At 48.6% G+C, this 25,844-nt stretch overlaps 15 non-coding genes across 15 annotated transcripts; 9 read left to right on the forward strand and 6 right to left on the reverse strand.

The window, feature by feature from the left end:
- The first annotated feature begins 3,749 nt into the window (after positions 1-3,749).
- LOC138034292 (U1 spliceosomal RNA) lies at positions 3,750-3,917 on the forward strand. The gene has a single exon (XR_011128835.1). It is a non-coding gene; the product is annotated as a U1 spliceosomal RNA (small nuclear RNA).
- Positions 3,918-4,895: 978 nt separating this feature from the next.
- Positions 4,896-5,015, reverse strand: LOC138034343 (5S ribosomal RNA). The gene has a single exon (XR_011128881.1). It is a non-coding gene; the product is annotated as a 5S ribosomal RNA (ribosomal RNA).
- A 267-nt stretch (positions 5,016-5,282) lies between these two features.
- LOC138034316 (U2 spliceosomal RNA) lies at positions 5,283-5,476 on the forward strand. Its single transcript, XR_011128857.1, has one exon. It is a non-coding gene; the product is annotated as a U2 spliceosomal RNA (small nuclear RNA).
- Positions 5,477-5,670: 194 nt separating this feature from the next.
- Positions 5,671-5,834, forward strand: LOC138034367 (U1 spliceosomal RNA). Its single transcript, XR_011128904.1, has one exon. It is a non-coding gene; the product is annotated as a U1 spliceosomal RNA (small nuclear RNA).
- A 976-nt stretch (positions 5,835-6,810) lies between these two features.
- On the reverse strand, positions 6,811-6,929 carry LOC138034360 (5S ribosomal RNA). The gene has a single exon (XR_011128897.1). It is a non-coding gene; the product is annotated as a 5S ribosomal RNA (ribosomal RNA).
- Positions 6,930-11,638: 4,709 nt separating this feature from the next.
- Positions 11,639-11,806, forward strand: LOC138034293 (U1 spliceosomal RNA). Its single transcript, XR_011128836.1, has one exon. It is a non-coding gene; the product is annotated as a U1 spliceosomal RNA (small nuclear RNA).
- Positions 11,807-12,784: 978 nt separating this feature from the next.
- LOC138034344 (5S ribosomal RNA) lies at positions 12,785-12,904 on the reverse strand. The gene has a single exon (XR_011128882.1). It is a non-coding gene; the product is annotated as a 5S ribosomal RNA (ribosomal RNA).
- A 267-nt stretch (positions 12,905-13,171) lies between these two features.
- LOC138034317 (U2 spliceosomal RNA) lies at positions 13,172-13,365 on the forward strand. Its single transcript, XR_011128858.1, has one exon. It is a non-coding gene; the product is annotated as a U2 spliceosomal RNA (small nuclear RNA).
- Positions 13,366-13,559: 194 nt separating this feature from the next.
- LOC138034368 (U1 spliceosomal RNA) lies at positions 13,560-13,723 on the forward strand. The gene has a single exon (XR_011128905.1). It is a non-coding gene; the product is annotated as a U1 spliceosomal RNA (small nuclear RNA).
- A 976-nt stretch (positions 13,724-14,699) lies between these two features.
- LOC138034371 (5S ribosomal RNA) lies at positions 14,700-14,818 on the reverse strand. The gene has a single exon (XR_011128908.1). It is a non-coding gene; the product is annotated as a 5S ribosomal RNA (ribosomal RNA).
- A 4,709-nt stretch (positions 14,819-19,527) lies between these two features.
- Positions 19,528-19,695, forward strand: LOC138034294 (U1 spliceosomal RNA). The gene has a single exon (XR_011128837.1). It is a non-coding gene; the product is annotated as a U1 spliceosomal RNA (small nuclear RNA).
- Positions 19,696-20,673: 978 nt separating this feature from the next.
- On the reverse strand, positions 20,674-20,793 carry LOC138034345 (5S ribosomal RNA). The gene has a single exon (XR_011128883.1). It is a non-coding gene; the product is annotated as a 5S ribosomal RNA (ribosomal RNA).
- Positions 20,794-21,060: 267 nt separating this feature from the next.
- LOC138034318 (U2 spliceosomal RNA) lies at positions 21,061-21,254 on the forward strand. The gene has a single exon (XR_011128859.1). It is a non-coding gene; the product is annotated as a U2 spliceosomal RNA (small nuclear RNA).
- Positions 21,255-21,448: 194 nt separating this feature from the next.
- Positions 21,449-21,612, forward strand: LOC138034369 (U1 spliceosomal RNA). Its single transcript, XR_011128906.1, has one exon. It is a non-coding gene; the product is annotated as a U1 spliceosomal RNA (small nuclear RNA).
- A 976-nt stretch (positions 21,613-22,588) lies between these two features.
- LOC138034287 (5S ribosomal RNA) lies at positions 22,589-22,707 on the reverse strand. The gene has a single exon (XR_011128830.1). It is a non-coding gene; the product is annotated as a 5S ribosomal RNA (ribosomal RNA).
- Positions 22,708-25,844: the final 3,137 nt, after the last annotated feature.

The raw sequence follows: 25,844 nt of genomic DNA on the forward strand, positions 1-25,844 counted from the left end.
CAGTGTTGTCCCTTGTTAAATCTCTTCCTCTGATAGTTGTGGTCGGTTTTTGTTATGTGAGTTTTCTTTGCGTGGCGCTGTGTTCAGGGTTGCTTGCATTTATGCTCCCAATCGTAACCCTGATCGTGATGCCTTCCTGGACGGGGTCTCTTCCCGATTAGACCCTTCAGTTCCCACCCTCCTCGCCGGCGATTTTAATACCGTCTTTGATCGCGCTGCTGACCGTGTGGGCTCCGTGGTCGGTGATACCTCGCGTGAGAGTGTTGTTGCCCTTGGTCGTCTTTTTGACGATGTCTGTTGTATTGATATTTGGAGATACCTCCATCCGTCTTCCTCCGCCTTTACCTGGACTAAGGCGGATGGCTCTATCTCCTCCCGTATAGATCTAATTGGGTGCCCTTATGTCTGGGTTGCGTCTCTGTCTCTGTTTGTGAAATTCTTCCGTGTCCGTTTTCAGACCATTGTGCTGTGTCCTGCTCTCTTACTGTTCCTGACGTTATTCCTCCTGGTCCGGGGCTTTGGAAGCTTAATACCTCAGTCCTGGAGGAGGAGGAGTACTGGTCTGTCGCCTTATTTCTGACTTTTGGGCCGATTGGAAGGACTGTAAGCTCTGTTTTTCCTCTCTTTCCAAGTGGTGGGATTCCGGTAAAGCAAAGATCGAAGGGCATTACGGTATCTTACTGTGTGCGCCGGTCGCAGAAAGAATCTTGGTCACGCGATTTGTTGGCTAGTTGGCGGCACACCTCAAGGCACGGCTTGATGCTGGTTGCCTGTCTGTTTTAGGTGTTTATCGATCCACCCTTGAACAGCTTTCCGCCTATGACATCAGGGCTGCTCAAGGTGCCCAAGTACGGTCACGTGTGTCCGATGGGTTGAGGAGGGCGAAGTCTCATCGGCGTACTTTTTTCGTTTAGAGAAGAAACGGTCTGCTGACCGGTGGGTTTCTGCGCTTCGGAACCCTGATGGGTCCATTGTTTCAACACCTTCTGATCTGTGTTCTTCGTTCGCCACTTTCTACTCCTCTCTTTTTTTACTGCCTGTCCTACGGATTCCGCCGCTCAAGATATTCTTCTCAGTAATGTGTCCCTCGTCCTTTCATCTGCCCAAGCTGATCTTTGTGAGGGCTTTCTGACTCTTGAGGAGTGTCATCGTGCCCTTGTTGGCATGGCTCGTCGTAAAGCCCCGGGGTCCGATGGCCTCTCCCATGGAGTTTTAACTTGAAATTCTGGGACGTCCTTGGGTCTGATTTAGTGGAGGTCTTGAATTCGTGTTATCTGTCTGGTTCTATGTCTTTGTCTCAACGGCGGGGTCTCATATCCTTAATCTTTAAGAAGGGAGATCGGTTGGACGCTCGTAACTGGCGCCCCATCTCCCTTCTCAACGTCGACTATAAGCTTGCTTCTCGTGTTTATTGCTGGGCGCCTTCTCAAAGTTATCCATCTGGTTTGTTAGTGAGGATCAGACCTGCGGTGTTCCTGGCAGGTTTATTGGCGAGAATGTTGCTCTTTTGCGTGATGTGGTTGCCTTTGCCACGGAATCTGACATCCCGTTGCCGTTCTCTCCTTAGACCAGGAAAAGGCCTTTGATAGAGTGGATTGGTCATTTATGTGTGCTACTTTGTCGAGGATGGGTTTTGGCCCATCTTTTGTCCGTTGGGTTGTTCTGTTCTATTCTGCTGTCCAAAGCTCTGTAGTTGTTAATGGTTATCTGTCTCGGTTTTTTCCTTTGTCTCGTGGCGTGCGTCAGGGCTGTCCTTTGTCTCCATTATTGTATGTTCTAGTTTCTGAAGTGCTTGCTGTTAACATTCGTGCCAATCCACGTATCATTGGTCTTTCTGTCCCCGGGCCCCCGCGGGCCCTGTCTCCGATCTCGCAGTACGCCGATGACACCTCTCTCATTGTCACGTCTGATATTGCCATTGCTGCTATTTTTGAAGTTTATGCTCTTTTTGAAAGGGGTTCTGGTGCTAAGCTTAATCAGGGATCCAAATCCAAGGGATTGTGGCTCGGTTCGTGGTCTGGCAGGACTGACCCCCCTGTCACCCTGGACTGGGACCTCGGCCAAGATCAAAGTGCTGGGCGTCTTTATTGGGCCTGGGAATTTGGAGGAAGTGAACTGGCGTCCTAGGATTGATGCCGTGGAGAATGTGCTGGCTTCTTGGAGGCAACGCTCCCTGTCCTACGGCGGGAGAGCTCTCGTCATCAACGCCTTGGCCCTTTCTAGGGTTTTGGTACATTGCCTCCCTAATTCATGTCCCCCCTTGGGTTTCTTCCGAGCTTTGTAAATTGGTTTTTGGGTTTTTTTGGAAGGGCAAACGCGATCTGGTTTCTCGTGCTGTTGTTGTTCAGCCTACATCTGCTGGTGGGTTTTTCTGTCATTGATCTTCGTCTTAAGGTTTCTGCGCTTCTTGTCCAGTGGGTTCGGCGTTTCACTGTTTTCTCCGCGTAGTTGGGTCCATTTCTTTTCCTTTTGGTGTGATTCTCGTTTTGGTGTCCCTGCTCTTGATGTTGTTCTGTCCCGTCCTGAGGCCTTTTCCTCCAAGTCCCTCCCCCCGTTTTACTCTGCTCTTCTGTCTGCTTGGCGTTTGGTTGGTGGTTCCTTTTCCCGTCGGCGTCGTTCCTCCCTTGTCATTGCGTCTTTGTCCCCTCATCATGTTTGCTGCTGTTTCCTCTATCTCTGCAAATTCTGTTTATTTGTTTTTGCTGTCTGAGGATCGTCCGACTCCCCATTGTGTTGACAAGTTTTTTCCTTTGTATGGCTATACTCTCTACTGGCCTTCGACCTGGTCCCAATTGTTCTTCTTCAATCTTGACCGCCCAGTGATCGATCTCAACTGAAAGGTCGCCATGGCGTGTTGTACACTGCCGATCGCCTTGTCGGTTTTTGGGTACTCGGTCGACCCTTCTTGCTTTTTGCCGTCTTGCCTCTGAATGTCCTTCTCACTTGTTTTTCTCCTGCCCTCTTGCTCATAGTGTTCTTTCATGGTTACAGTCTCTATTGTTTGGTTTTTTCGTCTTCGTCCCCTTCTTTGGTTTGCCGTCACGTGCTGTTTGGTTTTTGACCCGGCTGAGATCCGTCGAGTTCCTCGTGTTTTCGTGTACATCCTAGGTTGTCTGTAAGTATTTTATCTGGCTCGCTCGGAATGACTTTCGTTTCCGTAATGTGCCGCCCGGTGCTCTCGATGTCATCGCAAAGGTCCGCTCTCGTGTCAAGTTCAATCTACCTCTCCTTTTTAAGCGTTTCAAGTCCCCCCGTCGTCTACGTTATTTTCATCGTCAGTGGGGTGCGTCTGGCATTATCGGCTCTGTTTGCAATGGTCGTTTTTCTCTGTCCCAGTTCTAGTCCCATTGTCGCCCCAAGCTGTTGCTGTCTCGCGGCGTACCTACTCCTGTTAGGATGAGTCTTTCTGACTGGCGTCCTTGTCAGGTCTGCCATTCGCCGCTGCACAGTTCGGTTGTTTTTGTTTTGTCCTGTAGTCCTTCGTCCTGTTGGTTTGCTTGTTTGTTTGTTTGATGTGGAAATGCCATTCTCGAGTGTAAGTCGGACGAGGCGTCTCGTGAATGCTTTTCTTCGTTAGTTTTGTTTTTTTTTTTTGTTTGTAGGGGCGGGGTTCGATTCCCCGGTGACGTTTGACGTGCTGGTGCACCCCCGTTTGAGGCGAACCATTGTTGTTGATGGATGAGTCTGAATGTCTGGCAGCCATTGCACTCACCCTACCGGGGGGCTGCCATTCGCCTTAAACATAAAAAAAACTTACCTGACGCGGGAGGCACTTGGTGATCAGGGAGGCAGTCCTCTCAAGGTGAGGCTCTTTCATTGCACTTCGATTGGGGTTGACCCTTGCGATTACCCCAAATGTGGGTAACTCGAGCGTATAATTTCTGGTAGTGGGGACCTGCGTTCGCGCTTAGTCCCGCACCAAACCCCGGTGGCAAAGTTGGCTAATGGGAAGTTTGTTGGTAACGTTTCAGGCAGGGCAGGGAAGGAGATGCGGTGGCGGTGTAAGGACTAAGGAAGGTGAGTTGTATTTGTGAAGTCCACTGCTGAAATTGTAGGTGAATGTCCGTACTTGGTGCACTGAAAAACTGTGATTTCATTTCTCTCATTCTTGGCCGTACAGAGAGGGAGACGACGTGTTTATTTCAGCCGCATCGATTTCCATCGATAGACGAGTGAGACAAGAAAATGCCAGCGGGTCGAGCTCTTATCCTCGTGCATCGTTTCGAAAACGTAAGTGGATGTGTGTTTGTACTGCTCCATCGCGATAGATTTCTTTTGCGTTGTGTTATGTTGCGTTCTGGAGAGCCCCGTTTGCATTGAGTAACTGAGGACCCGCCAGATCAGTTGGCGTTACATTTCTGTGCCAACACTTTGTGGTTTCTCTATGTTATCAGTTAATTGGATTGTTATCATAAAAAGTAAATCTTTCATGGTTCAGGATAGTGTCTTTATCGGCCCTTTGAATACGTACTGTCCGTGTTGAGCAGGGAACAGTAAGACTTTGAAGTGCGCTACGTCACGTAAGTCACGTTTTCGCAAGATCAATGTTGTAGTGTTGTAGCCTTCGTTGTATACATATCATCCGGGCTAGGTTAACTTCCATCTAATGCATAACAGTGCATGCATTTTTTACTTGTCGTATCCTGTTCTTTGCTCACACGAAAAGATACGTTTCATGTCATAAACGTTGGATTGATAAGATCTCGCGCGCACGCGCTCCCTTGGGAATACAAGTTCCACTTTCTCGTGTGAACTATTTTGTTTTTGTCGTATGTCTCATCTTTGACATATCGTTGGCATGTTGTGTTCAAAAAACCTGGTTTGGAATGTGTCTTTCTTTCATTGAAAGAAACTGAGATTTTTTGAGATAATCAAGTGTACAGAAGAAAAAGGGAAGCCTACAACACGGGGTATTCCCAGGCGGTCTCCCATCCAAGTACTAAACCCCGCCCGACAGGGCTTAACTTCGGTGATCGGACGAGAACCGGTGTTTTCCCTGTGGTATGGTCGTAGACAAGTAATTTGCCGTGAAAATTAAACTTTGTTATAAGGGAAAATGAAAACGAGGTCAGAGCAAGCACAATGTGCATTTGTCCTCTTGCCGTCACGCAAGTGCCATGCAATGCTGGTGCTGCTGCCCACTGTACAAGAGCGATCGTTGTGTGCGCCTCGCTTTCAGGTTGGCTTTGGGCATTCCTTCCTTGGCACGGATTGTAACGGACCACCATATCTCGTGGCCATGAGACTGGGAGCACCTTGTCCGCCGTGAGCCATTTACGGGCATCGCTTCTCGGCCTTTTGGCTAAGATCAAGTGTAGTAATCTGTTCTTATCAGCTTAATATCTGATACCGCTGCTCATCGAGCAGCTCATATATTAAACTGATTTTTGGAACTGGGCCGTGGAAAAGAGGCTTGCCTCGTCCCGGCCACGGGTTGCCTCGGTATAGCACTACCTCCGAGCGTGGCCCACTTCCCTCTGGGGAAGAAATAATCAAGTGAAAGCAGAAAAAGTGACCAAGCAACCAACCTTCACATTCTCTTCTCTTTTCTAGGTAGCATAGCAGCGAGTGGACAGCACGACACGACAGGACGAGGAGCACGTGACCTCCATTACCACATGGTATGCGCAGACAAGTTGCGTTTTGCGGTCCCGGAGAGGCTGAAAAGGCATACTTACCTGACGCGGGAGGCACTGTGATCAGGGAGGCAGTCCTCTCAAGGTGAGGCTCTTTCATTGCACTTCGATTGGGTTGACCCTTGCGATTACCCCAAATGTGGGTAACTCGAGCGTATAATTTCTGGTAGTGGGGACCTGCGTTCGCGCTAGTCCCCGCACCAAACCCCGGTGGCAAAGTTGGCTAATGGGAAGGTTTGTTGGTAACGTTTCAGGCAGGGCAGGGAAGGAGATGCGGTGGCGGTGTAAGGACTAAGGAAGGTGAGTTGTATTTGTGAAGTCCACTGCTGAAATTGTAGGTGAATGTTCCGTACTTGGTGCACTGAAAAACTGTGATTTCATTTCTCTCATTCTTGGCCGTACAGAGAGGGAGACGACGTGTTTATTTCAGCCGCATCGATTTCCATCGATAGACGAGTGAGACAAGAAAATGCCAGCGGGTCGAGCTCTTATCCTCGTGCATCGTTTCGAAAACGTAAGTGGATGTGTGTTTGTACTGCTCCATCGCGATAGATTTATTTTGCGTTGTGTTATGTTGCGTTCTGGAGAGCCCGTTTTGCATTGAGTAACTGAGGACCCGCCAGATCAGTTGGCGTTACATTTCTGTGGCCAACACTTTGTGGTTTCTCTATGTTATCAGTTAATTGGATTGTTATCATAAAAAGTAAATCTTTCATGGTCAGGATAGTGTCTTATCGGCCCTTTGAATACGTACTGTCCGTGTTGAGCAGGGAACAGTAAGACTTTGAAGTGCGCTACGTCACGTAAGTCACGTTTTCGCAAGATCAATGTTGTAGTGTTGTAGCCTTCGTTGTATACATATCATCCGGGCTAGGTTAACTTCCATCTAATGCATAACAGTGCATGCATTTTTTACTTGTCGTATCCTGTTCTTTGCTCACACGAAAAGATACGTTTCATGTCATAAACGTTGGATTGATAAGATCTCGCGCGCACGCGCTCCCTTGGGAATACAAGTTCCACTTTCTCGTGTGAACTATTTTGTTTTTGTCGTATGTCTCATCTTTGACATATCGTTGGCATGTTGTGTTCAAAAAACCTGGTTTGGAATGTTCTTTCATTGAAAGAAACTGAGATTTTTTGAGATAATCAAGTGTACAGAAGGAAAAAGGGAAGCCTACAACACGGGGTATTCCCAGGCGGTCTCCCATCCAAGTACTAACCCCGCCCGACAGGGCTTAACTTCGGTGATCGGACGAGAACCGGTGTTTTCCCTGTGGTATGGTCGTAGACAAGTAATTTGCCGTGAAAATTAACTTTGTTATAAGGGAAAATGAAAACGAGGTCAGAGCAAGCACAATGTGCATTTGTCCTCTTGCCGTCAACGCAAGTGCCATGCAATGCTGGTGCTGCTGCCCACTGTACAAGAGCGATCGTTGTGTGCGCCTCGCTTTCAGGTTGGCTTTGGGCATTCCTTCCTTGGCACGGATTGTAATCGGACCACCATATCTCGTGGCCATGAGACTGGGAGCACCTTGTCCGCCGTGAGCATTTACGGGCATCTGCCAAAAGTACTGAGATTCTGTTAAAAAATTACAAAATGTTAAAAACCACCAAGTGGTGGCACTTTATGTAAAGTGGCTGAGAATACAGGTGTGCGTCGTAAGGGGTACTGTTTGCTAGTGGTGGTACCGACAGTCTTGTTTCTTCGGGTGTTTCCTCCATCCTCCCAATCTGTTGAACCTTTGGAGGTGGAAATGGTTGAGGTATCCACTCCTCGTAAACGCGGTTGTGATTCCGTTGAGAACCTCCTCTGATAGCTCTTCTGTTACTCCTTCCCGGAAGGCTCTTACAAAGGTGGCTAAGAAGAGCGGAGCTGCGCCCTCTTCTACTAAATCGAAGACTCGTGCTTCAGCTGATACTGTCAAGTCTGCGAAGCACGAAGGTTTGCCTGATGTGTCGTTTTCCCTCCCCCAACGCAAAGCACGTACATAGTTACTCTTTTACTGTACTCCATTATGGCTCTGTCAGTTGTCTCAATTAACGTCAACGGTCTGCGAGACCAGTCTAAGCGAGCTGGGTTTGTACAGTGGCTTCATTCCTTGCCTGTTGTTTCCTGATGTAGTGTGCCTCCAAGAGGCCCACTGCATCTCCCTCAGTGAGTGTCAGTCCTGGTTTCCAGTCATCTGGTCTTTCCGTTGTGGTGTCTCCGGCTCTAATAAGTCCTTGTGGTTGTATGTTTTTGTTTTCGTCCAGTGTTGTCCCTTGTTAAATCTCTTCCTCTGATAGTTGTGGTCGGTTTTTGTTATGTGAGTTTTCTTTGCGTGGCGCTGTGTTCAGGGTTGCTTGCATTTATGCTCCCAATCGTAACCCTGATCGTGATGCCTTCCTGGACGGGGTCTCTTCCCGATTAGACCCTTCAGTTCCCACCCTCCTCGCCGGCGATTTTAATACCGTCTTTGATCGCGCTGCTGACCGTGTGGGCTCCGTGGTCGGTGATACCTCGCGTGAGAGTGTTGTTGCCCTTGGTCGTCTTTTTGACGATGTCTGTTGTATTGATATTTGGAGATACCTCCATCCGTCTTCCTCCGCCTTTACCTGGACTAAGGCGGATGGCTCTATCTCCTCCCGTATAGATCTAATTGGGTGCCCTTATGTCTGGGTTGCGTCTCTGTCTCTGTTTGTGAAATTCTTCCGTGTCCGTTTTCAGACCATTGTGCTGTGTCCTGCTCTCTTACTGTTCCTGACGTTATTCCTCCTGGTCCGGGGCTTTGGAAGCTTAATACCTCAGTCCTGGAGGAGGAGGAGTACTGGTCTGTCGCCTTATTTCTGACTTTTGGGCCGATTGGAAGGACTGTAAGCTCTGTTTTTCCTCTCTTTCCAAGTGGTGGGATTCCGGTAAAGCAAAGATCGAAGGGCATTACGGTATCTTACTGTGTGCGCCGGTCGCAGAAAGAATCTTGGTCACGCGATTTGTTGGCTAGTTGGCGGCACACCTCAAGGCACGGCTTGATGCTGGTTGCCTGTCTGTTTTAGGTGTTTATCGATCCACCCTTGAACAGCTTTCCGCCTATGACATCAGGGCTGCTCAAGGTGCCCAAGTACGGTCACGTGTGTCCGATGGGTTGAGGAGGGCGAAGTCTCATCGGCGTACTTTTTTCGTTTAGAGAAGAAACGGTCTGCTGACCGGTGGGTTTCTGCGCTTCGGAACCCTGATGGGTCCATTGTTTCAACACCTTCTGATCTGTGTTCTTCGTTCGCCACTTTCTACTCCTCTCTTTTTTTACTGCCTGTCCTACGGATTCCGCCGCTCAAGATATTCTTCTCAGTAATGTGTCCCTCGTCCTTTCATCTGCCCAAGCTGATCTTTGTGAGGGCTTTCTGACTCTTGAGGAGTGTCATCGTGCCCTTGTTGGCATGGCTCGTCGTAAAGCCCCGGGGTCCGATGGCCTCTCCCATGGAGTTTTAACTTGAAATTCTGGGACGTCCTTGGGTCTGATTTAGTGGAGGTCTTGAATTCGTGTTATCTGTCTGGTTCTATGTCTTTGTCTCAACGGCGGGGTCTCATATCCTTAATCTTTAAGAAGGGAGATCGGTTGGACGCTCGTAACTGGCGCCCCATCTCCCTTCTCAACGTCGACTATAAGCTTGCTTCTCGTGTTTATTGCTGGGCGCCTTCTCAAAGTTATCCATCTGGTTTGTTAGTGAGGATCAGACCTGCGGTGTTCCTGGCAGGTTTATTGGCGAGAATGTTGCTCTTTTGCGTGATGTGGTTGCCTTTGCCACGGAATCTGACATCCCGTTGCCGTTCTCTCCTTAGACCAGGAAAAGGCCTTTGATAGAGTGGATTGGTCATTTATGTGTGCTACTTTGTCGAGGATGGGTTTTGGCCCATCTTTTGTCCGTTGGGTTGTTCTGTTCTATTCTGCTGTCCAAAGCTCTGTAGTTGTTAATGGTTATCTGTCTCGGTTTTTTCCTTTGTCTCGTGGCGTGCGTCAGGGCTGTCCTTTGTCTCCATTATTGTATGTTCTAGTTTCTGAAGTGCTTGCTGTTAACATTCGTGCCAATCCACGTATCATTGGTCTTTCTGTCCCCGGGCCCCCGCGGGCCCTGTCTCCGATCTCGCAGTACGCCGATGACACCTCTCTCATTGTCACGTCTGATATTGCCATTGCTGCTATTTTTGAAGTTTATGCTCTTTTTGAAAGGGGTTCTGGTGCTAAGCTTAATCAGGGATCCAAATCCAAGGGATTGTGGCTCGGTTCGTGGTCTGGCAGGACTGACCCCCCTGTCACCCTGGACTGGGACCTCGGCCAAGATCAAAGTGCTGGGCGTCTTTATTGGGCCTGGGAATTTGGAGGAAGTGAACTGGCGTCCTAGGATTGATGCCGTGGAGAATGTGCTGGCTTCTTGGAGGCAACGCTCCCTGTCCTACGGCGGGAGAGCTCTCGTCATCAACGCCTTGGCCCTTTCTAGGGTTTTGGTACATTGCCTCCCTAATTCATGTCCCCCCTTGGGTTTCTTCCGAGCTTTGTAAATTGGTTTTTGGGTTTTTTTGGAAGGGCAAACGCGATCTGGTTTCTCGTGCTGTTGTTGTTCAGCCTACATCTGCTGGTGGGTTTTTCTGTCATTGATCTTCGTCTTAAGGTTTCTGCGCTTCTTGTCCAGTGGGTTCGGCGTTTCACTGTTTTCTCCGCGTAGTTGGGTCCATTTCTTTTCCTTTTGGTGTGATTCTCGTTTTGGTGTCCCTGCTCTTGATGTTGTTCTGTCCCGTCCTGAGGCCTTTTCCTCCAAGTCCCTCCCCCCGTTTTACTCTGCTCTTCTGTCTGCTTGGCGTTTGGTTGGTGGTTCCTTTTCCCGTCGGCGTCGTTCCTCCCTTGTCATTGCGTCTTTGTCCCCTCATCATGTTTGCTGCTGTTTCCTCTATCTCTGCAAATTCTGTTTATTTGTTTTTGCTGTCTGAGGATCGTCCGACTCCCCATTGTGTTGACAAGTTTTTTCCTTTGTATGGCTATACTCTCTACTGGCCTTCGACCTGGTCCCAATTGTTCTTCTTCAATCTTGACCGCCCAGTGATCGATCTCAACTGAAAGGTCGCCATGGCGTGTTGTACACTGCCGATCGCCTTGTCGGTTTTTGGGTACTCGGTCGACCCTTCTTGCTTTTTGCCGTCTTGCCTCTGAATGTCCTTCTCACTTGTTTTTCTCCTGCCCTCTTGCTCATAGTGTTCTTTCATGGTTACAGTCTCTATTGTTTGGTTTTTTCGTCTTCGTCCCCTTCTTTGGTTTGCCGTCACGTGCTGTTTGGTTTTTGACCCGGCTGAGATCCGTCGAGTTCCTCGTGTTTTCGTGTACATCCTAGGTTGTCTGTAAGTATTTTATCTGGCTCGCTCGGAATGACTTTCGTTTCCGTAATGTGCCGCCCGGTGCTCTCGATGTCATCGCAAAGGTCCGCTCTCGTGTCAAGTTCAATCTACCTCTCCTTTTTAAGCGTTTCAAGTCCCCCCGTCGTCTACGTTATTTTCATCGTCAGTGGGGTGCGTCTGGCATTATCGGCTCTGTTTGCAATGGTCGTTTTTCTCTGTCCCAGTTCTAGTCCCATTGTCGCCCCAAGCTGTTGCTGTCTCGCGGCGTACCTACTCCTGTTAGGATGAGTCTTTCTGACTGGCGTCCTTGTCAGGTCTGCCATTCGCCGCTGCACAGTTCGGTTGTTTTTGTTTTGTCCTGTAGTCCTTCGTCCTGTTGGTTTGCTTGTTTGTTTGTTTGATGTGGAAATGCCATTCTCGAGTGTAAGTCGGACGAGGCGTCTCGTGAATGCTTTTCTTCGTTAGTTTTGTTTTTTTTTTTTGTTTGTAGGGGCGGGGTTCGATTCCCCGGTGACGTTTGACGTGCTGGTGCACCCCCGTTTGAGGCGAACCATTGTTGTTGATGGATGAGTCTGAATGTCTGGCAGCCATTGCACTCACCCTACCGGGGGGCTGCCATTCGCCTTAAACATAAAAAAAACTTACCTGACGCGGGAGGCACTTGGTGATCAGGGAGGCAGTCCTCTCAAGGTGAGGCTCTTTCATTGCACTTCGATTGGGGTTGACCCTTGCGATTACCCCAAATGTGGGTAACTCGAGCGTATAATTTCTGGTAGTGGGGACCTGCGTTCGCGCTTAGTCCCGCACCAAACCCCGGTGGCAAAGTTGGCTAATGGGAAGTTTGTTGGTAACGTTTCAGGCAGGGCAGGGAAGGAGATGCGGTGGCGGTGTAAGGACTAAGGAAGGTGAGTTGTATTTGTGAAGTCCACTGCTGAAATTGTAGGTGAATGTCCGTACTTGGTGCACTGAAAAACTGTGATTTCATTTCTCTCATTCTTGGCCGTACAGAGAGGGAGACGACGTGTTTATTTCAGCCGCATCGATTTCCATCGATAGACGAGTGAGACAAGAAAATGCCAGCGGGTCGAGCTCTTATCCTCGTGCATCGTTTCGAAAACGTAAGTGGATGTGTGTTTGTACTGCTCCATCGCGATAGATTTCTTTTGCGTTGTGTTATGTTGCGTTCTGGAGAGCCCCGTTTGCATTGAGTAACTGAGGACCCGCCAGATCAGTTGGCGTTACATTTCTGTGCCAACACTTTGTGGTTTCTCTATGTTATCAGTTAATTGGATTGTTATCATAAAAAGTAAATCTTTCATGGTTCAGGATAGTGTCTTTATCGGCCCTTTGAATACGTACTGTCCGTGTTGAGCAGGGAACAGTAAGACTTTGAAGTGCGCTACGTCACGTAAGTCACGTTTTCGCAAGATCAATGTTGTAGTGTTGTAGCCTTCGTTGTATACATATCATCCGGGCTAGGTTAACTTCCATCTAATGCATAACAGTGCATGCATTTTTTACTTGTCGTATCCTGTTCTTTGCTCACACGAAAAGATACGTTTCATGTCATAAACGTTGGATTGATAAGATCTCGCGCGCACGCGCTCCCTTGGGAATACAAGTTCCACTTTCTCGTGTGAACTATTTTGTTTTTGTCGTATGTCTCATCTTTGACATATCGTTGGCATGTTGTGTTCAAAAAACCTGGTTTGGAATGTGTCTTTCTTTCATTGAAAGAAACTGAGATTTTTTGAGATAATCAAGTGTACAGAAGAAAAAGGGAAGCCTACAACACGGGGTATTCCCAGGCGGTCTCCCATCCAAGTACTAAACCCCGCCCGACAGGGCTTAACTTCGGTGATCGGACGAGAACCGGTGTTTTCCCTGTGGTATGGTCGTAGACAAGTAATTTGCCGTGAAAATTAAACTTTGTTATAAGGGAAAATGAAAACGAGGTCAGAGCAAGCACAATGTGCATTTGTCCTCTTGCCGTCACGCAAGTGCCATGCAATGCTGGTGCTGCTGCCCACTGTACAAGAGCGATCGTTGTGTGCGCCTCGCTTTCAGGTTGGCTTTGGGCATTCCTTCCTTGGCACGGATTGTAACGGACCACCATATCTCGTGGCCATGAGACTGGGAGCACCTTGTCCGCCGTGAGCCATTTACGGGCATCGCTTCTCGGCCTTTTGGCTAAGATCAAGTGTAGTAATCTGTTCTTATCAGCTTAATATCTGATACCGCTGCTCATCGAGCAGCTCATATATTAAACTGATTTTTGGAACTGGGCCGTGGAAAAGAGGCTTGCCTCGTCCCGGCCACGGGTTGCCTCGGTATAGCACTACCTCCGAGCGTGGCCCACTTCCCTCTGGGGAAGAAATAATCAAGTGAAAGCAGAAAAAGTGACCAAGCAACCAACCTTCACATTCTCTTCTCTTTTCTAGGTAGCATAGCAGCGAGTGGACAGCACGACACGACAGGACGAGGAGCACGTGACCTCCATTACCACATGGTATGCGCAGACAAGTTGCGTTTTGCGGTCCCGGAGAGGCTGAAAAGGCATACTTACCTGACGCGGGAGGCACTGTGATCAGGGAGGCAGTCCTCTCAAGGTGAGGCTCTTTCATTGCACTTCGATTGGGTTGACCCTTGCGATTACCCCAAATGTGGGTAACTCGAGCGTATAATTTCTGGTAGTGGGGACCTGCGTTCGCGCTAGTCCCCGCACCAAACCCCGGTGGCAAAGTTGGCTAATGGGAAGGTTTGTTGGTAACGTTTCAGGCAGGGCAGGGAAGGAGATGCGGTGGCGGTGTAAGGACTAAGGAAGGTGAGTTGTATTTGTGAAGTCCACTGCTGAAATTGTAGGTGAATGTTCCGTACTTGGTGCACTGAAAAACTGTGATTTCATTTCTCTCATTCTTGGCCGTACAGAGAGGGAGACGACGTGTTTATTTCAGCCGCATCGATTTCCATCGATAGACGAGTGAGACAAGAAAATGCCAGCGGGTCGAGCTCTTATCCTCGTGCATCGTTTCGAAAACGTAAGTGGATGTGTGTTTGTACTGCTCCATCGCGATAGATTTCTTTTGCGTTGTGTTATGTTGCGTTCTGGAGAGCCCGTTTTGCATTGAGTAACTGAGGACCCGCCAGATCAGTTGGCGTTACATTTCTGTGGCCAACACTTTGTGGTTTCTCTATGTTATCAGTTAATTGGATTGTTATCATAAAAAGTAAATCTTTCATGGTCAGGATAGTGTCTTATCGGCCCTTTGAATACGTACTGTCCGTGTTGAGCAGGGAACAGTAAGACTTTGAAGTGCGCTACGTCACGTAAGTCACGTTTTCGCAAGATCAATGTTGTAGTGTTGTAGCCTTCGTTGTATACATATCATCCGGGCTAGGTTAACTTCCATCTAATGCATAACAGTGCATGCATTTTTTACTTGTCGTATCCTGTTCTTTGCTCACACGAAAAGATACGTTTCATGTCATAAACGTTGGATTGATAAGGTCTCGCGCGCACGCGCTCCCTTGGGAATACAAGTTCCACTTTCTCGTGTGAACTATTTTGTTTTTGTCGTATGTCTCATCTTTGACATATCGTTGGCATGTTGTGTTCAAAAAACCTGGTTTGGAATGTTCTTTCATTGAAAGAAACTGAGATTTTTTGAGATAATCAAGTGTACAGAAGGAAAAAGGGAAGCCTACAACACGGGGTATTCCCAGGCGGTCTCCCATCCAAGTACTAACCCCGCCCGACAGGGCTTAACTTCGGTGATCGGACGAGAACCGGTGTTTTCCCTGTGGTATGGTCGTAGACAAGTAATTTGCCGTGAAAATTAACTTTGTTATAAGGGAAAATGAAAACGAGGTCAGAGCAAGCACAATGTGCATTTGTCCTCTTGCCGTCAACGCAAGTGCCATGCAATGCTGGTGCTGCTGCCCACTGTACAAGAGCGATCGTTGTGTGCGCCTCGCTTTCAGGTTGGCTTTGGGCATTCCTTCCTTGGCACGGATTGTAATCGGACCACCATATCTCGTGGCCATGAGACTGGGAGCACCTTGTCCGCCGTGAGCATTTACGGGCATCTGCCAAAAGTACTGAGATTCTGTTAAAAAATTACAAAATGTTAAAAACCACCAAGTGGTGGCACTTTATGTAAAGTGGCTGAGAATACAGGTGTGCGTCGTAAGGGGTACTGTTTGCTAGTGGTGGTACCGACAGTCTTGTTTCTTCGGGTGTTTCCTCCATCCTCCCAATCTGTTGAACCTTTGGAGGTGGAAATGGTTGAGGTATCCACTCCTCGTAAACGCGGTTGTGATTCCGTTGAGAACCTCCTCTGATAGCTCTTCTGTTACTCCTTCCCGGAAGGCTCTTACAAAGGTGGCTAAGAAGAGCGGAGCTGCGCCCTCTTCTACTAAATCGAAGACTCGTGCTTCAGCTGATACTGTCAAGTCTGCGAAGCACGAAGGTTTGCCTGATGTGTCGTTTTCCCTCCCCCAACGCAAAGCACGTACATAGTTACTCTTTTACTGTACTCCATTATGGCTCTGTCAGTTGTCTCAATTAACGTCAACGGTCTGCGAGACCAGTCTAAGCGAGCTGGGTTTGTACAGTGGCTTCATTCCTTGCCTGTTGTTTCCTGATGTAGTGTGCCTCCAAGAGGCCCACTGCATCTCCCTCAGTGAGTGTCAGTCCTGGTTTCCAGTCATCTGGTCTTTCCGTTGTGGTGTCTCCGGCTCTAATAAGTCCTTGTGGTTGTATGTTTTTGTTTTCGTCCAGTGTTGTCCCTTGTTAAATCTCTTCCTCTGATAGTTGTGGTCGGTTTTTGTTATGTGAGTTTTCTTTGCGTGGCGCTGTGTTCAGGGTTGCTTGCATTTATGCTCCCAATCGTAACCCTGATCGTGATGCCTTCCTGGACGGGGTCTCTTCCCGATTAGACCCTTCAGTTCCCACCCTCCTCGCCGGCGATTTTAATACCGTCTTTGATCGCGCTGCTGACCGTGTGGGCTCCGTGGTCGGTGATACCTCGCGTGAGAGTGTTGTTGCCCTTGGTCGTCTTTTTGACGATGTCTGTTGTATTGATATTTGGAGATACCTCCATCCGTCTTCCTCCGCCTTTACCTGGACTAAGGCGGATGGCTCTATCTCCTCCCGTATAGATCTAATTGGGTGCCCTTATGTCTGGGTTGCGTCTCTGTCTCTGTTTGTGAAATTCTTCCGTGTCCGTTTTCAGACCATTGTGCTGTGTCCTGCTCTCTTACTGTTCCTGACGTTATTCCTCCTGGTCCGGGGCTTTGGAAGCTTAATACCTCAGTCCTGGAGGAGGAGGAGTACTGGTCTGTCGCCTTATTTCTGACTTTTGGGCCGATTGGAAGGACTGTAAGCTCTGTTTTTCCTCTCTTTCCAAGTGGTGGGATTCCGGTAAAGCAAAGATCGAAGGGCATTACGGTATCTTACTGTGTGCGCCGGTCGCAGAAAGAATCTTGGTCACGCGATTTGTTGGCTAGTTGGCGGCACACCTCAAGGCACGGCTTGATGCTGGTTGCCTGTCTGTTTTAGGTGTTTATCGATCCACCCTTGAACAGCTTTCCGCCTATGACATCAGGGCTGCTCAAGGTGCCCAAGTACGGTCACGTGTGTCCGATGGGTTGAGGAGGGCGAAGTCTCATCGGCGTACTTTTTTCGTTTAGAGAAGAAACGGTCTGCTGACCGGTGGGTTTCTGCGCTTCGGAACCCTGATGGGTCCATTGTTTCAACACCTTCTGATCTGTGTTCTTCGTTCGCCACTTTCTACTCCTCTCTTTTTTTACTGCCTGTCCTACGGATTCCGCCGCTCAAGATATTCTTCTCAGTAATGTGTCCCTCGTCCTTTCATCTGCCCAAGCTGATCTTTGTGAGGGCTTTCTGACTCTTGAGGAGTGTCATCGTGCCCTTGTTGGCATGGCTCGTCGTAAAGCCCCGGGGTCCGATGGCCTCTCCCATGGAGTTTTAACTTGAAATTCTGGGACGTCCTTGGGTCTGATTTAGTGGAGGTCTTGAATTCGTGTTATCTGTCTGGTTCTATGTCTTTGTCTCAACGGCGGGGTCTCATATCCTTAATCTTTAAGAAGGGAGATCGGTTGGACGCTCGTAACTGGCGCCCCATCTCCCTTCTCAACGTCGACTATAAGCTTGCTTCTCGTGTTTATTGCTGGGCGCCTTCTCAAAGTTATCCATCTGGTTTGTTAGTGAGGATCAGACCTGCGGTGTTCCTGGCAGGTTTATTGGCGAGAATGTTGCTCTTTTGCGTGATGTGGTTGCCTTTGCCACGGAATCTGACATCCCGTTGCCGTTCTCTCCTTAGACCAGGAAAAGGCCTTTGATAGAGTGGATTGGTCATTTATGTGTGCTACTTTGTCGAGGATGGGTTTTGGCCCATCTTTTGTCCGTTGGGTTGTTCTGTTCTATTCTGCTGTCCAAAGCTCTGTAGTTGTTAATGGTTATCTGTCTCGGTTTTTTCCTTTGTCTCGTGGCGTGCGTCAGGGCTGTCCTTTGTCTCCATTATTGTATGTTCTAGTTTCTGAAGTGCTTGCTGTTAACATTCGTGCCAATCCACGTATCATTGGTCTTTCTGTCCCCGGGCCCCCGCGGGCCCTGTCTCCGATCTCGCAGTACGCCGATGACACCTCTCTCATTGTCACGTCTGATATTGCCATTGCTGCTATTTTTGAAGTTTATGCTCTTTTTGAAAGGGGTTCTGGTGCTAAGCTTAATCAGGGATCCAAATCCAAGGGATTGTGGCTCGGTTCGTGGTCTGGCAGGACTGACCCCCCTGTCACCCTGGACTGGGACCTCGGCCAAGATCAAAGTGCTGGGCGTCTTTATTGGGCCTGGGAATTTGGAGGAAGTGAACTGGCGTCCTAGGATTGATGCCGTGGAGAATGTGCTGGCTTCTTGGAGGCAACGCTCCCTGTCCTACGGCGGGAGAGCTCTCGTCATCAACGCCTTGGCCCTTTCTAGGGTTTTGGTACATTGCCTCCCTAATTCATGTCCCCCCTTGGGTTTCTTCCGAGCTTTGTAAATTGGTTTTTGGGTTTTTTTGGAAGGGCAAACGCGATCTGGTTTCTCGTGCTGTTGTTGTTCAGCCTACATCTGCTGGTGGGTTTTTCTGTCATTGATCTTCGTCTTAAGGTTTCTGCGCTTCTTGTCCAGTGGGTTCGGCGTTTCACTGTTTTCTCCGCGTAGTTGGGTCCATTTCTTTTCCTTTTGGTGTGATTCTCGTTTTGGTGTCCCTGCTCTTGATGTTGTTCTGTCCCGTCCTGAGGCCTTTTCCTCCAAGTCCCTCCCCCCGTTTTACTCTGCTCTTCTGTCTGCTTGGCGTTTGGTTGGTGGTTCCTTTTCCCGTCGGCGTCGTTCCTCCCTTGTCATTGCGTCTTTGTCCCCTCATCATGTTTGCTGCTGTTTCCTCTATCTCTGCAAATTCTGTTTATTTGTTTTTGCTGTCTGAGGATCGTCCGACTCCCCATTGTGTTGACAAGTTTTTTCCTTTGTATGGCTATACTCTCTACTGGCCTTCGACCTGGTCCCAATTGTTCTTCTTCAATCTTGACCGCCCAGTGATCGATCTCAACTGAAAGGTCGCCATGGCGTGTTGTACACTGCCGATCGCCTTGTCGGTTTTTGGGTACTCGGTCGACCCTTCTTGCTTTTTGCCGTCTTGCCTCTGAATGTCCTTCTCACTTGTTTTTCTCCTGCCCTCTTGCTCATAGTGTTCTTTCATGGTTACAGTCTCTATTGTTTGGTTTTTTCGTCTTCGTCCCCTTCTTTGGTTTGCCGTCACGTGCTGTTTGGTTTTTGACCCGGCTGAGATCCGTCGAGTTCCTCGTGTTTTCGTGTACATCCTAGGTTGTCTGTAAGTATTTTATCTGGCTCGCTCGGAATGACTTTCGTTTCCGTAATGTGCCGCCCGGTGCTCTCGATGTCATCGCAAAGGTCCGCTCTCGTGTCAAGTTCAATCTACCTCTCCTTTTTAAGCGTTTCAAGTCCCCCCGTCGTCTACGTTATTTTCATCGTCAGTGGGGTGCGTCTGGCATTATCGGCTCTGTTTGCAATGGTCGTTTTTCTCTGTCCCAGTTCTAGTCCCATTGTCGCCCCAAGCTGTTGCTGTCTCGCGGCGTACCTACTCCTGTTAGGATGAGTCTTTCTGACTGGCGTCCTTGTCAGGTCTGCCATTCGCCGCTGCACAGTTCGGTTGTTTTTGTTTTGTCCTGTAGTCCTTCGTCCTGTTGGTTTGCTTGTTTGTTTGTTTGATGTGGAAATGCCATTCTCGAGTGTAAGTCGGACGAGGCGTCTCGTGAATGCTTTTCTTCGTTAGTTTTGTTTTTTTTTTTTGTTTGTAGGGGCGGGGTTCGATTCCCCGGTGACGTTTGACGTGCTGGTGCACCCCCGTTTGAGGCGAACCATTGTTGTTGATGGATGAGTCTGAATGTCTGGCAGCCATTGCACTCACCCTACCGGGGGGCTGCCATTCGCCTTAAACATAAAAAAAACTTACCTGACGCGGGAGGCACTTGGTGATCAGGGAGGCAGTCCTCTCAAGGTGAGGCTCTTTCATTGCACTTCGATTGGGGTTGACCCTTGCGATTACCCCAAATGTGGGTAACTCGAGCGTATAATTTCTGGTAGTGGGGACCTGCGTTCGCGCTTAGTCCCGCACCAAACCCCGGTGGCAAAGTTGGCTAATGGGAAGTTTGTTGGTAACGTTTCAGGCAGGGCAGGGAAGGAGATGCGGTGGCGGTGTAAGGACTAAGGAAGGTGAGTTGTATTTGTGAAGTCCACTGCTGAAATTGTAGGTGAATGTCCGTACTTGGTGCACTGAAAAACTGTGATTTCATTTCTCTCATTCTTGGCCGTACAGAGAGGGAGACGACGTGTTTATTTCAGCCGCATCGATTTCCATCGATAGACGAGTGAGACAAGAAAATGCCAGCGGGTCGAGCTCTTATCCTCGTGCATCGTTTCGAAAACGTAAGTGGATGTGTGTTTGTACTGCTCCATCGCGATAGATTTCTTTTGCGTTGTGTTATGTTGCGTTCTGGAGAGCCCCGTTTGCATTGAGTAACTGAGGACCCGCCAGATCAGTTGGCGTTACATTTCTGTGCCAACACTTTGTGGTTTCTCTATGTTATCAGTTAATTGGATTGTTATCATAAAAAGTAAATCTTTCATGGTTCAGGATAGTGTCTTTATCGGCCCTTTGAATACGTACTGTCCGTGTTGAGCAGGGAACAGTAAGACTTTGAAGTGCGCTACGTCACGTAAGTCACGTTTTCGCAAGATCAATGTTGTAGTGTTGTAGCCTTCGTTGTATACATATCATCCGGGCTAGGTTAACTTCCATCTAATGCATAACAGTGCATGCATTTTTTACTTGTCGTATCCTGTTCTTTGCTCACACGAAAAGATACGTTTCATGTCATAAACGTTGGATTGATAAGATCTCGCGCGCACGCGCTCCCTTGGGAATACAAGTTCCACTTTCTCGTGTGAACTATTTTGTTTTTGTCGTATGTCTCATCTTTGACATATCGTTGGCATGTTGTGTTCAAAAAACCTGGTTTGGAATGTGTCTTTCTTTCATTGAAAGAAACTGAGATTTTTTGAGATAATCAAGTGTACAGAAGAAAAAGGGAAGCCTACAACACGGGGTATTCCCAGGCGGTCTCCCATCCAAGTACTAAACCCCGCCCGACAGGGCTTAACTTCGGTGATCGGACGAGAACCGGTGTTTTCCCTGTGGTATGGTCGTAGACAAGTAATTTGCCGTGAAAATTAAACTTTGTTATAAGGGAAAATGAAAACGAGGTCAGAGCAAGCACAATGTGCATTTGTCCTCTTGCCGTCACGCAAGTGCCATGCAATGCTGGTGCTGCTGCCCACTGTACAAGAGCGATCGTTGTGTGCGCCTCGCTTTCAGGTTGGCTTTGGGCATTCCTTCCTTGGCACGGATTGTAACGGACCACCATATCTCGTGGCCATGAGACTGGGAGCACCTTGTCCGCCGTGAGCCATTTACGGGCATCGCTTCTCGGCCTTTTGGCTAAGATCAAGTGTAGTAATCTGTTCTTATCAGCTTAATATCTGATACCGCTGCTCATCGAGCAGCTCATATATTAAACTGATTTTTGGAACTGGGCCGTGGAAAAGAGGCTTGCCTCGTCCCGGCCACGGGTTGCCTCGGTATAGCACTACCTCCGAGCGTGGCCCACTTCCCTCTGGGGAAGAAATAATCAAGTGAAAGCAGAAAAAGTGACCAAGCAACCAACCTTCACATTCTCTTCTCTTTTCTAGGTAGCATAGCAGCGAGTGGACAGCACGACACGACAGGACGAGGAGCACGTGACCTCCATTACCACATGGTATGCGCAGACAAGTTGCGTTTTGCGGTCCCGGAGAGGCTGAAAAGGCATACTTACCTGACGCGGGAGGCACTGTGATCAGGGAGGCAGTCCTCTCAAGGTGAGGCTCTTTCATTGCACTTCGATTGGGTTGACCCTTGCGATTACCCCAAATGTGGGTAACTCGAGCGTATAATTTCTGGTAGTGGGGACCTGCGTTCGCGCTAGTCCCCGCACCAAACCCCGGTGGCAAAGTTGGCTAATGGGAAGGTTTGTTGGTAACGTTTCAGGCAGGGCAGGGAAGGAGATGCGGTGGCGGTGTAAGGACTAAGGAAGGTGAGTTGTATTTGTGAAGTCCACTGCTGAAATTGTAGGTGAATGTTCCGTACTTGGTGCACTGAAAAACTGTGATTTCATTTCTCTCATTCTTGGCCGTACAGAGAGGGAGACGACGTGTTTATTTCAGCCGCATCGATTTCCATCGATAGACGAGTGAGACAAGAAAATGCCAGCGGGTCGAGCTCTTATCCTCGTGCATCGTTTCGAAAACGTAAGTGGATGTGTGTTTGTACTGCTCCATCGCGATAGATTTATTTTGCGTTGTGTTATGTTGCGTTCTGGAGAGCCCGTTTTGCATTGAGTAACTGAGGACCCGCCAGATCAGTTGGCGTTACATTTCTGTGGCCAACACTTTGTGGTTTCTCTATGTTATCAGTTAATTGGATTGTTATCATAAAAAGTAAATCTTTCATGGTCAGGATAGTGTCTTATCGGCCCTTTGAATACGTACTGTCCGTGTTGAGCAGGGAACAGTAAGACTTTGAAGTGCGCTACGTCACGTAAGTCACGTTTTCGCAAGATCAATGTTGTAGTGTTGTAGCCTTCGTTGTATACATATCATCCGGGCTAGGTTAACTTCCATCTAATGCATAACAGTGCATGCATTTTTTACTTGTCGTATCCTGTTCTTTGCTCACACGAAAAGATACGTTTCATGTCATAAACGTTGGATTGATAAGATCTCGCGCGCACGCGCTCCCTTGGGAATACAAGTTCCACTTTCTCGTGTGAACTATTTTGTTTTTGTCGTATGTCTCATCTTTGACATATCGTTGGCATGTTGTGTTCAAAAAACCTGGTTTGGAATGTTCTTTCATTGAAAGAAACTGAGATTTTTTGAGATAATCAAGTGTACAGAAGGAAAAAGGGAAGCCTACAACACGGGGTATTCCCAGGCGGTCTCCCATCCAAGTACTAACCCCGCCCGACAGGGCTTAACTTCGGTGATCGGACGAGAACCGGTGTTTTCCCTGTGGTATGGTCGTAGACAAGTAATTTGCCGTGAAAATTAACTTTGTTATAAGGGAAAATGAAAACGAGGTCAGAGCAAGCACAATGTGCATTTGTCCTCTTGCCGTCAACGCAAGTGCCATGCAATGCTGGTGCTGCTGCCCACTGTACAAGAGCGATCGTTGTGTGCGCCTCGCTTTCAGGTTGGCTTTGGGCATTCCTTCCTTGGCACGGATTGTAATCGGACCACCATATCTCGTGGCCATGAGACTGGGAGCACCTTGTCCGCCGTGAGCATTTACGGGCATCTGCCAAAAGTACTGAGATTCTGTTAAAAAATTACAAAATGTTAAAAACCACCAAGTGGTGGCACTTTATGTAAAGTGGCTGAGAATACAGGTGTGCGTCGTAAGGGGTACTGTTTGCTAGTGGTGGTACCGACAGTCTTGTTTCTTCGGGTGTTTCCTCCATCCTCCCAATCTGTTGAACCTTTGGAGGTGGAAATGGTTGAGGTATCCACTCCTCGTAAACGCGGTTGTGATTCCGTTGAGAACCTCCTCTGATAGCTCTTCTGTTACTCCTTCCCGGAAGGCTCTTACAAAGGTGGCTAAGAAGAGCGGAGCTGCGCCCTCTTCTACTAAATCGAAGACTCGTGCTTCAGCTGATACTGTCAAGTCTGCGAAGCACGAAGGTTTGCCTGATGTGTCGTTTTCCCTCCCCCAACGCAAAGCACGTACATAGTTACTCTTTTACTGTACTCCATTATGGCTCTGTCAGTTGTCTCAATTAACGTCAACGGTCTGCGAGACCAGTCTAAGCGAGCTGGGTTTGTACAGTGGCTTCATTCCTTGCCTGTTGTTTCCTGATGTAGTGTGCCTCCAAGAGGCCCACTGCATCTCCCTCAGTGAGTGTCAGTCCTGGTTTCCAGTCATCTGGTCTTTCCGTTGTGGTGTCTCCGGCTCTAATAAGTCCTTGTGGTTGTATGTTTTTGTTTTCGTCCAGTGTTGTCCCTTGTTAAATCTCTTCCTCTGATAGTTGTGGTCGGTTTTTGTTATGTGAGTTTTCTTTGCGTGGCGCTGTGTTCAGGGTTGCTTGCATTTATGCTCCCAATCGTAACCCTGATCGTGATGCCTTCCTGGACGGGGTCTCTTCCCGATTAGACCCTTCAGTTCCCACCCTCCTCGCCGGCGATTTTAATACCGTCTTTGATCGCGCTGCTGACCGTGTGGGCTCCGTGGTCGGTGATACCTCGCGTGAGAGTGTTGTTGCCCTTGGTCGTCTTTTTGACGATGTCTGTTGTATTGATATTTGGAGATACCTCCATCCGTCTTCCTCCGCCTTTACCTGGACTAAGGCGGATGGCTCTATCTCCTCCCGTATAGATCTAATTGGGTGCCCTTATGTCTGGGTTGCGTCTCTGTCTCTGTTTGTGAAATTCTTCCGTGTCCGTTTTCAGACCATTGTGCTGTGTCCTGCTCTCTTACTGTTCCTGACGTTATTCCTCCTGGTCCGGGGCTTTGGAAGCTTAATACCTCAGTCCTGGAGGAGGAGGAGTACTGGTCTGTCGCCTTATTTCTGACTTTTGGGCCGATTGGAAGGACTGTAAGCTCTGTTTTTCCTCTCTTTCCAAGTGGTGGGATTCCGGTAAAGCAAAGATCGAAGGGCATTACGGTATCTTACTGTGTGCGCCGGTCGCAGAAAGAATCTTGGTCACGCGATTTGTTGGCTAGTTGGCGGCACACCTCAAGGCACGGCTTGATGCTGGTTGCCTGTCTGTTTTAGGTGTTTATCGATCCACCCTTGAACAGCTTTCCGCCTATGACATCAGGGCTGCTCAAGGTGCCCAAGTACGGTCACGTGTGTCCGATGGGTTGAGGAGGGCGAAGTCTCATCGGCGTACTTTTTTCGTTTAGAGAAGAAACGGTCTGCTGACCGGTGGGTTTCTGCGCTTCGGAACCCTGATGGGTCCATTGTTTCAACACCTTCTGATCTGTGTTCTTCGTTCGCCACTTTCTACTCCTCTCTTTTTTTACTGCCTGTCCTACGGATTCCGCCGCTCAAGATATTCTTCTCAGTAATGTGTCCCTCGTCCTTTCATCTGCCCAAGCTGATCTTTGTGAGGGCTTTCTGACTCTTGAGGAGTGTCATCGTGCCCTTGTTGGCATGGCTCGTCGTAAAGCCCCGGGGTCCGATGGCCTCTCCCATGGAGTTTTAACTTGAAATTCTGGGACGTCCTTGGGTCTGATTTAGTGGAGGTCTTGAATTCGTGTTATCTGTCTGGTTCTATGTCTTTGTCTCAACGGCGGGGTCTCATATCCTTAATCTTTAAGAAGGGAGATCGGTTGGACGCTCGTAACTGGCGCCCCATCTCCCTTCTCAACGTCGACTATAAGCTTGCTTCTCGTGTTTATTGCTGGGCGCCTTCTCAAAGTTATCCATCTGGTTTGTTAGTGAGGATCAGACCTGCGGTGTTCCTGGCAGGTTTATTGGCGAGAATGTTGCTCTTTTGCGTGATGTGGTTGCCTTTGCCACGGAATCTGACATCCCGTTGCCGTTCTCTCCTTAGACCAGGAAAAGGCCTTTGATAGAGTGGATTGGTCATTTATGTGTGCTACTTTGTCGAGGATGGGTTTTGGCCCATCTTTTGTCCGTTGGGTTGTTCTGTTCTATTCTGCTGTCCAAAGCTCTGTAGTTGTTAATGGTTATCTGTCTCGGTTTTTTCCTTTGTCTCGTGGCGTGCGTCAGGGCTGTCCTTTGTCTCCATTATTGTATGTTCTAGTTTCTGAAGTGCTTGCTGTTAACATTCGTGCCAATCCACGTATCATTGGTCTTTCTGTCCCCGGGCCCCCGCGGGCCCTGTCTCCGATCTCGCAGTACGCCGATGACACCTCTCTCATTGTCACGTCTGATATTGCCATTGCTGCTATTTTTGAAGTTTATGCTCTTTTTGAAAGGGGTTCTGGTGCTAAGCTTAATCAGGGATCCAAATCCAAGGGATTGTGGCTCGGTTCGTGGTCTGGCAGGACTGACCCCCCTGTCACCCTGGACTGGGACCTCGGCCAAGATCAAAGTGCTGGGCGTCTTTATTGGGCCTGGGAATTTGGAGGAAGTGAACTGGCGTCCTAGGATTGATGCCGTGGAGAATGTGCTGGCTTCTTGGAGGCAACGCTCCCTGT

This window comes from Montipora capricornis, unplaced genomic scaffold (genome assembly GCF_036669925.1).
Source record: "Montipora capricornis isolate CH-2021 unplaced genomic scaffold, ASM3666992v2 scaffold_115, whole genome shotgun sequence".
NCBI lineage: Eukaryota > Metazoa > Cnidaria > Anthozoa > Scleractinia > Acroporidae > Montipora > Montipora capricornis.